Source organism: Panicum virgatum, chromosome 1K (assembly GCF_016808335.1).
Source record: "Panicum virgatum strain AP13 chromosome 1K, P.virgatum_v5, whole genome shotgun sequence".
NCBI classification, from domain to species: Eukaryota; Viridiplantae; Streptophyta; class Magnoliopsida; order Poales; family Poaceae; genus Panicum; species Panicum virgatum.
The window spans coordinates 23,594,710-23,605,093 of NC_053136.1; positions in this window are offsets into that span (position 1 = coordinate 23,594,710).

Sequence of the window (10,384 nt, forward strand, 5' to 3'; positions counted from 1 at the left end):
CGGCCGTAGTATAGTAAGCGGCGGTGGGGGCGGCTCGGCGTGGCAGAGCATCGCCGGCGACGGCGGTTGAGCCGCGAAGTTGGCCCACAGGCTAAGCTAGCGCGACAAAAAGGAAGAGTGGATGTAGGGGGGTCCTCACCGAGCTCCGGATCGAAGAGAAAGCCGGCGCAGAGGGCTCGACGGCAAAGACCGGCGGCGGCGAGGTTGCGACGGGTCGCTGCGGAGGTCGGAGCAGAGGCAGCGGGCGGGCTCGGGGAAGTTCGTGGCCTCCGTGCAAAGCTCTCCCGGCGGCTTGCCGTGGTGGGGCGTCGGGGAGCGCCGGGAATCACGGCGGCGGAGCTTCTGCTCTGACTCCGGGGTGTGGCGGCGTGACTCAGTGCGGCTGCTAGGGTTGGCGGGGGCCGTTGTGGATGGGAGGTGGGGTGCGGGAGAGGGCCAGGGCGCGTTTAAGAAGGGATGGCCGGGGATCTCGGCGTGCGCGCCCGCGGTGAGTGCGGCGGGGATTGTGGGTGGTGGCGTGGCCGTTGCGCGCGAGGAAGACGGAGCTGCCCTCGAGCCCGGGTTGTCAGCGGGAGGGGGTGAACCTGGCAAGCGGGGCCCACGGTCAGCGGAAGGGGGACGCGCGAGCGCACTGAGGCGAGCGCACCGCGACTCGGCTGACTGGGGAGAGGGTTGGGCCGGTGGCGCGCGGGCGGCCTGCGCTGGGCGAGCGGGCGGGGTGCTGGCGCTGGGCCGGGGTGGGGAGAGGCTGGGCCGCTCGTGAGTGGGCTCGGGGAGGGTACGCGGGCCGCGGGGAGAGGGGGAAAGAAAGGAAGTTGGGCTGAGTTGTTTTGGGTTTGGGCTAGCTCTAGGGTTTGGGCTCCTTTTCTATTTCTATTTTCTCTCTCTTCTATTTCTAATTCAAACAAACTCAACCCAAATGAATCCAAATTTGAAATTTGAATTCACTCAAGCACTCAAACAAATTAAACAAAATGTGCACCAGCATGAATGCAACAACAAAGTTTTAACCTTAGACAAAATTTTAATTATTTAGGGAACAAAAATTTAGATTAAATGCAAATCTAACACATTAAACCTTAGAAAAAATAAATAAAGCCAATTAAATTTATTAACAAATGCTGAATTTAAATCAGGGTGTTACACTATGCCAATTCACCTTGTGCACTCCATGTGCTTCCATGAATAAACTTGCATACTCTTTATTCCTTGCATTTTTTCAAGTTCTTGTGAACATATATCCTCATAGGGACCCCATGCTATCTAAGTAACTGACTAATGTGATATGATTGGATGAATGGAACCATGCTCTTCCTTGCAAAGTACTTGGGAACCACTCACAAAAAATCATCAACAGCTTGTCTCCTCAAATTAATGAAATCCTACCAAAGCCAAAGTTCCATGTTCATGCTCAAACCTTCATATGCAGTTTGACTTTGCTTTGAGTTTTGTCAAATTCTTTGACCCTAGTTAGACTTGTCATATTCTCATGATCAAGATCACGTACACGTCCACTCACAGATAGCAAGCATTTCCATCCACTCACAAAATAAAACTCCATGACATACTATGACTCTTTCTCTCTAAAGTGACCATCAAGGATGTGGACTATGCAAAAAGAAATAAAAGATGCATACCCAAAGAAGGTATGCCACATGCTCAAAAGGCATGTTAGAAAAAAAAAGATAAAAAAAGAAAAGAAAGATGCATACCCGATGAAGGTATGCCACATGCCCACAAGGCATGTCAAAAAGAAAAAAAAAAGAGAAAGATAGTCCACATCCATGGAAAATAAAGAAGAGAGATGGATCATGCAAAGGAGTTCATCCACCCTCAAAAAAAATCCCACACACTTGCACATATTGATCAGAGTGTATGACTCATTTCTGCTTGGATCATATTTTTGACTTAGCAATATAAGCAAAGCAAACATGCCTCTTTACTCCTACCCTAAGCTCCACATAAGCCTAATTAGATGATAGGAGAAAAGAATGCAACAACTTTGCCTTGGTGAGGATCTGATACAAAAAGAGTGATTTGAGAGGTTAATTTGAGGAGCAAGACTATTCTATTGTTTCAAAATATAAAACCCGAGTTTCTAAGCAGGAAGAGCTAGGGACCTGAAGTCTGCATTGTTCCATTCTTCAATTACCTAAGAAAGCATGGTAGCCACTTCAAAGTTCACAAGATTGGAGGAAGCTTGGAATAACTTGTATGCAAGTTACATCCACAGAGTGGCATCCAACTTAGTCCTTTCTCCTTCACTCGAGGATGAGCAAAGGCTAAGTGTGGGGGTGTTGTTGATGGCTGTTAAGTCCTAAAATCAGCCGTCAACTCCTGCAGCTTTTCATGATCAATAATCACCAAACTTAGTTATAGGGCTTATGACTAATCGAATTCCACGAGTTTTGGTAAATTATCATTTGCAGGCACCCACATATGTAAAACGAGGAAAATACAAGTGAACACAGAAGAAATGCACAGAATATATTGCAGCTGTGTTTCACTTACAAGAAGGGCCCACAAACTAGACGAAATGGGCACGATAAGCAAGATGCACCCAAGGATCAAGACCAGGGCCCACCTATCAGCTGACCAGAGGAAGGCAGGCCCAGGGGAGTGCCATTTGGGCTCGACCGACCCCCTGGATCGTCCGACCCCCTAGTGGGCCAAATCAGGACCATCTTTCTCCAGCAATCTCCCACGGCTCCCCTACATCTATCCCGGATGTGCATAGCACCACCTCGCGAGTCTAACCGCGGATCCACCTTTGGAGAGGCTACATAAGGAGGAGGAGAGCACCCCATTCAATACACCACCATCATGTAGAACTTGTGCTCCATTGCAAAGGCGAGGCGCTGCCTAGGCTAGAGTTTAGAGTAGCAGGAGGGTGACGAGTAGTTCGGAGGGGCGCCGGTCTGTCGGCGCTCTTCTCCAACTTGTACCTCTACGGATGCTGGCTTCCTCTCATATGAGTAAGTTAGTATTTATGATTCTTGTATTGCATAGTACTTTCGTATGGGTGAGATCAGTTCTCTTACTCGCGGGTTCGTCACTGCATATTTATACAGAGTGCTGTAGTTTGCTACGGGATATCAGACGTAGTTAGACTGTAGTAGTAATCAGTAGTATAGGCGTGGTGTCTAGGCTAAGGGTAACCTTCATTTGCCTTATAATCCACGGTCTGTGAGGTAGGCCACAGGTGGTGACAGCCCTGTTGGTCCTTAGTAGTCCTCCACGTTCAGATATAGCGCAGAACCATTGGCCGGAGTCTCCTGACCATTTCAGGGGTAAGCCGGTGTCCAAAGCGAGTCTTACCCGAGAGATTGAACTTTAACTCATCTTTAGTGCTACTGCAGGAATCCTCTCCAGCCTTGCCACTTAATCTTGGTGTGTCCTTGGACCGACCGAGTTAGGAGGTAGTGCACACACGTTCCCTGTGGAAATGATACCCTTGAATACCGACGGGTGAAAGCTACGACGGTATCCGTTCGCTTGCGGATTAATTCGTATCATTAAAATACCCAACATTGGTATAGCATGATCCATGTGTACTATCACCTCAGCACCAACCAAGTAGGATATGAACTTGTGGCAAATACTGGTGCCAAAAGTTCCTTCTCCATTGTCACTAAACTTCGGTCAATGTCTTACTTGCATAAGATATGGCATAATGCTAGTTATCCTTGCATTGAACTGGCACTGTACCGACGGCGTGATCATATGCATAGCACAAGGTCTCGAAAGGAAATTTCCAATTGGGAGGCCGTATGATGGGAGAGGAAATGAGTGCCTCCTGGGACTCCATGTCCGAAGACAATCCCTTCTCTAACCATGAAGTGCACTTCTCCTAGTTAAGGATTAAGTGTGTTTGTTCGCATCCTTGAGAGTTAAACTAACATCTCAAGGTACTCCTCAAAGTTCTTGCCATAGACTGAGAAATCTTTCATGATGTTCTCGATTAGTTTAGAGAAAGTCACCATCATACACCTCTGAGGTAAATTAGGTGCATTGCAAAGACCAAATGACCTTCACCGATAGGCGAAGTGTGCCATAGGGACAGGTGAAGGTAGTCTTACTTGGGTTATCCTCGTGAATGGTAGTGTGTTGATAACCAGAGTATTTGTCGAGGTAGTGGAAGAATGAGTGATTGGCCAGCCATTTCAAGCATATCACCAATGAAGGGGAGAGAGAAGTGATCTATCTGGGTTGAACATCTGGCAATCGATACACATCCTTGTTGACTGCCCTCTGAGGTATGCACGCTCCTCAGAGGTGATTGCTCCCTTCTTTGGGACCACTTGAACTAGCATGACCAAATCACTATCTTCCATGGGGTTGATGACGCCCACATGCAGTAGCCTCAATACCTCTTTTACTACCTTCCTCATTGCATCACTCAGTCGTCTCTAGTGCTGTCTGGATGACTTATGGTCCGGTTCCATAAGGATGCGATGTGTGCACAAGTTGGGGTTGATCCCCTTTCAAGTCCTATAAGAGTACCCGAAGACGGACCAGTACTTCTATAGGACTGCAATGAGCCGCCGAGCCTCACTCTCTGTCAGCTTATACTGATGAGAACTGGCGTACTCTATTGTTTGTGGAGGAAGGCTTACTTCGGCCTAGGAGGCAGCGGTTTCAACTCAAGAAGAAGATGTTGCGGTTTCTCTTCTTCATTGAGCTTGAGGTAGCCGCCCGGATCTGTTTCCTAGATGAAGTGAATGGCATCTTCTTCTGAGATAGGTTGAGCAAGATTCCTCTTGTATTATGCTCATTGCCTCCTCTACAGGGTCTTGCTCCGGTCTAGCCTCTACAATTGTATTGCATGAATAGACTAGACTAACCGGGATCTTCTCTTTGTCGACCTCGAGCTTAAGTGTAGCTCGGTTTCCATCGGGGTTGACAAGTGCCTCTATTGGCTGACCGATCAAGAAAACTTGTCACCTTCAAGGATATCGAAGATGTGGAAATCAAGGAAGATCATGTTATCTCAAGGACACAACATAAAGAATTCCCTTACTCTCCATCATCTGGCCATCGATCCACCTTAGGTTCTTCCAAAATTTCTTGTGGTGCAGCGTCCCCAACAGTGCAGAGGAGTGCTCTGGTAGATTTGTATGATACTACCATTGTAACACCCGGTTTATAGAAGGACATAAACCGAGCAATCATATACGTGCCAGGATCAAGTCACACATATATACAATAGAATGAACAATATATCACAGCACATATCACGCAAAAGATATAATAAAGCGATATGAATATTTATTTATTACAATAATGACAAAAGTCTGGTACAGAGTATGCGGAAGCGTAAAAACATATACGAGAAGCTCTCGGAAGCAGGGCGCCACAGGGACGTCGACTGGGAGACGAACGCCTAGAAGTCCTCGTACTCCTGGTAGCTCCGGGTGAACTCCCTCGCGTCGGCAGGAACTGAGCAGCAGTAGAGTATCCCCAAGAGGAAAAAGAGTAGAGTAGGCAAGAGTGAGTACACAACTTGTACTCAACAAGTATAACACAAACTATGAGGCTCTAAGGTTGGCTGACTCAACTGCATTAGCTTTTAAGTCTTGGCAAAATTTTATTAAAGCTAATTACTACAAGTTGATGAATTACCATAAACCCAGTTACATAGTAATTAATCAAAATTAATCATGTTACTACTGAGAACCAAACCAAACCAAACCAAGCCACCCGGGGAAACCTCCCTAACCAAAGGAAGATAACCCCACTAATCAAAAGGAGGATCTGGGCCGCTCATGACCATGAGCACGGCTAGTATACCAGTTTTACACTCTGCAGAGGTTGCACATCTTTACCCACAAGTCGTGAGCTACGCTAGTTGTTCATCACACTTCCTTAGGTGAGATGACTAGCAAACTCACTACGAGGCCGTTACAAAGAGTTAGATCGGCGACGATGGGGCCCACCTCCGGGGGTACAAGCACAGGAGCACAGCCCCAAGCACATACCAAGCCGGAGGAGCAGGGACCATTGAAGCTTACCACCCTTTGCCCCGCAGGTAAGTTACTCCAAACCAAAAAGACCTAATTAGTAAGCCAAGACCGTCCCATTCTAGTCTTGTGGTAGCGCTATTGTCCCAGGTTGTCGCTCTATGAACCGGTCCTTATAGGCATACAGTATTAAAATGCAGTATGAAATTGTAATTAAAGTGATAGGTGTTGTTCATGTTATACTTGCCTTCCTCAAACTGTTCCTGCAGCATAAAATGCTCAGAAGATGGCTCCTGGTAGTGGTACTGGGGCTCCTCCGGTAGCTCAACATCTACTCACGATCGCAACGCCAAAACAAGTCCAGCACATACACATACATGCAAATAAAGGCAAACACTAAGAAACAGTACAACAATACATAAAAACAACGAACAAAACTAAGCTAGAACTGTTCTACGCATTACAATGATCGCGTGGACATAAAGAACGCCTAAAACGGAGCTAGAACGTGAAAACTACACTTAAAACAAGATCCAGGGGCTTAACTGTAAGAAAAACAGAGTTTCTGGGGGTTTTCTGCAAAAACCGAGGGCCTAAACATAATTAAACCTTAGCTCCCAGGGCTAACATGCAAAACTGACTACTCAGGACTGCAGTTTCTATTTCTATAGAGCTCAGGGGGCTACGCGCTAAATTCTGGACTAAACTGCGAATATTTTTGACTAGAGGTGGACTGCGGGTTGAATAGGGAAAAACTGAGGGTCTCTTTAGAAAAAGAGCCAGGCCGAACCGGTATGTTTGGATCTCGGCCGTAGGATTTGGATCTGGCGGGTCGGATCTAATCAAGGCACGATCTAAGCTAGGTCGTCCGTTTTAGATCGGGAGGCTCAGGTTGTTTGGGGCGCGCGGGACGGCGGCGCTGGTCGCCAGAGTCGAGCTCTGCGGCGGCGCTGCGCTGGAGGTGGCCAATCTCGGCCTTCCCGGGGTCAAAAAAGACGAGATATGGGTCGGGAAGCATCTGCTCGGCATGGGTGATCCACACGTGGCCTCAGAGAGGCGATGCGGGGCTGGGAAAGGGCTCCTCGACGGCGAGGGCGGCTCGGCGGCAACAGAGCTCGCCGGAGCGTGGTGCCTGGGCACCTAGAGTGCGCCAGGGTCTATGGCATCTAGCGCAAAGAGGGCCGGTAGGACTCGGGGTGCTTACCCAGGGCTTGGGTCGGCTGGAGCTGCAGCGGAGCGACGTCAGCGGCGAGTCCGGCGGCAAAGCTCGGCGGTGCGCCCGTGACCAAGTTGTTGCAGGGTCTCTCCGGGCCTGCTGGTGCGTCAAGGAGGTCCGTGCGGGCACTGCAAAGGTGTAGCGGGGTTCAGATCAGCTCAAGGCCCAACGGTGGCGAGAGAATCGTGGACGTGGGCCGACTTACCCGTGGCGGCGTCCGGCGCAAATCCGGCCGCTGCAGGTGATGTAGCCAATGTTGGTGGCCGCGGTGTCACTCCTGGCGCTCGGGCAGAGTTCGTGCGGAGGATTTCGGGGCTAGGGGGAGGCAAGGCGACGGTTCCACGGCGGCGCAGAATCTCTGCGCGGCGGAGCAGGGTGAGGCTAGGTACGCTAGGGTTTGTGCCGGCTGCGGGGTGGAGGTGAGACGCAGGGGGTTCGCGGGTGCGTTTAAAGAAGGCCCGGGCATCTTGGGTGGGCGTGCCCAGGAAGGAAACTGGCTAGAAATTCGGGATTCTGTTGCGCGCGCGAGCGGGGGACACAGGATGAGGAGGGAGATGAAGCTGACAGGTAGGGTCGCAGTGTCAGCGACGGGGCGTGGGCGAGAGTGGCCCGAGCAGAGTGCCGCTGGTAGGTGGGGCCGGGTTGCAGCGGGGCGACGCGCGTGCGAACGGAGGCAGGCCGAGCGCGGAGTGCGGCATTAACTGGGCTGGGGTGTTAGAGTTTGGGCCGGGGAGTGGAACGGGTCGCGGGGAGAGGGAACCTAGTCTGGGCTGCTACGTGGGCTGGTTTACTGGGCCGCGCGCGGGGTGAGCGGAGTGGGCCGGCTGTGGGAAATTGGAGGAGGAGGAAAGGGCCGGTGTAACACCCTAATTTAAATTTCAGCATTTAATAATAAATTTAATTGGCTTTATTTAATTTTCTAAGGTTTATTGTGTTAGACTTGCATTTAATTTCAATTTTTTTTTGTTCTCTAGGTAATTAAAATTTCATCATAGGTTTAATTTTGTTGTTGCATCATGCAGGAGCATTTCTTTATTTGTTTGAGTGAATAGGTTTTTGGATTCAAATTTGTTTGAATTCAATTTAGTGTTAGTTTGGTTTGAAATAGGGAAAAGAATAGAGGGAAGGAAATAGAAGTGAGAAAGAAACCCAAGACCCAATCCCATCAGCCCAAACTGGTCCAGCGCGGCCCAGCTACTCCTTCTCACCCCGCACGGCCCAGCAGCTCGGCAAGCGGCCTTTCCCTCCCGCACCGGCCCATTCTGTTCCCCGCGTCCGGTCCAGCTCGCCTCAGCCCGCGCGAACGCGCTCGCTCGGCCCACTCACCCCGCGCTCCCTCTCTTCCCCTCAGCCCAGTGCCCTCTCCCCGCTTCAGCCCGCGCGGCGCTCAGCCCGCAAGCGCGCGCCCCGTCTCACCCCGCTGACCTCCCGGCCCCACTGGCCAGGACTTTCCCCCCGCGCGCGCCCGAGGCCCACCGGCCAGCCACACCGCTCCCCTTCCCTCTAGAAGCTTAGCCCAGAGCCGGGCCGAAGCCGTTGCGCGATCCACCTCTCACGCGCACGGATCGCGGCCGCCATCACCGCAACCCCCATGCGGTGCGCGCCTCCCCACGATCCCCGGTGCCCTTTAAATGGCACCGCTACAACCTCCCCCGCACGCTACCCTCCTCCATAGCCGCCACAGCGCCCTAGGGCGACGCCGCCCCATCGCTCTGCATTGCTCCGCCCGGCGCAGAGCAACCTCGCCGCCGTGCCGAGCCGAGGCGCCGTCGCTGCGCCGCTTCACCACCTCCCCGCCTTCGCCGAGAACCCCAGGAGCTCCGCCGGGCTGCTAGGAGACTCCCCGACCTCGCTGCTCTCGGCTCCGACTCCTGCTTCGACCCGTCCGCGAGCACCGCCGCGACCCGCGGATCTACCTCGCCGCCGACGTCCCGCTGCGCTGCGACCCCGACCGTCTCGCACCCTTGGTGAGCACCCTCGAGACACCGCCGCACTTTTATGCTAGCTACCTTAGATTGCAGCACGCCACAGCAGCTGCGCGAGCGCCCGCCGGCGATGCTCCGCCGGGCACACCCGCCTGCACTGTCGCGCACGCCGCCCGAACCCCTGTCGAGCCCCGCTCGGAGCCCCAGTGGACTACGCATGCCACGTACAAGCCCCAGGGCCAAGCCGCTGTCCAAACCGGCCACGGGAACGCCGGATTGGGCGTCTCCGGTGAACCCGCCGCCGCGGAATCATGCGCCGGCGACCCGCGTCGCCGCCCCGCGCGCCCAAATAGCTAGGTCCGTCCGATCAGGTGTGAGCGGCCCTGATTAGATCCAGATCCAATCAAACCCAAGCCACCGGATCGAGATCCAGCGGCCTAGGATCGTGCGTAACGGTTTGGCCTGGATCTTTTTCTAAAGAGACCCCCGGTTTCTTCCTTATCAACCCGCGGTCCTGTTAGTTCAAAAGTATTTACGTCTAGATCCTATTTTTAACAGTTTACCCCCTGAGCTTCTTTAAAATTGAACCCGCCATCCAGCACCTAGTCTTTTGCACATTAGCCCTTAGAATTAATGGTTAATTATGTTTAGGCCCTCGGTTTTTGCAAAAAACCCCCTGGAACCTTAGTTTTTCTCGCAGATAAGCCCCTAGATCTTGTTTTTAGCCTAGAAAATGCGTTTTAGCTCCGTTTTAGGCGTTCTTTATATCCACGCAATCGTTGTAACGCGTAGAATAGTTTTAGACTAGTTTAGTGTACTGTTTTTATGTATTGATATACTGTTTCTTAGTTTTTGTTAGTGTTTGCTTGTATGCTTATTATTGTGCATTGTTTTGGCCATGTGTTCGTGAGTAGACGCTGAGTTACCGGACGAGCCCCAGTACTAGTACACGGAGCAGCCGTCTTCCGAGCACTTTGAGCAGCAGCAGGAGCAGTACGAGGAAGGCAAGTATAACATGAACAACCTATCATCTTTAAATACAATTTCATACTGCATTTTAATACTGTATGCCCATAAGGACTCTCCTAGCCACTTTATATCCTTTATATATCCTTTGGGTTGCATTTTGGTTAGTTGTGCTAGGTGCCGCGCTATAACATATAATGGTCCTTTTTAATTAATTTGATTAATGGTATATGCAACTTAATTCTGAGAGTGGCACTCTGTGTGGCTTGAGTGGCTCACTTCTCATTAAAAAATGGTTTTTGTAGAAACATGGTTTA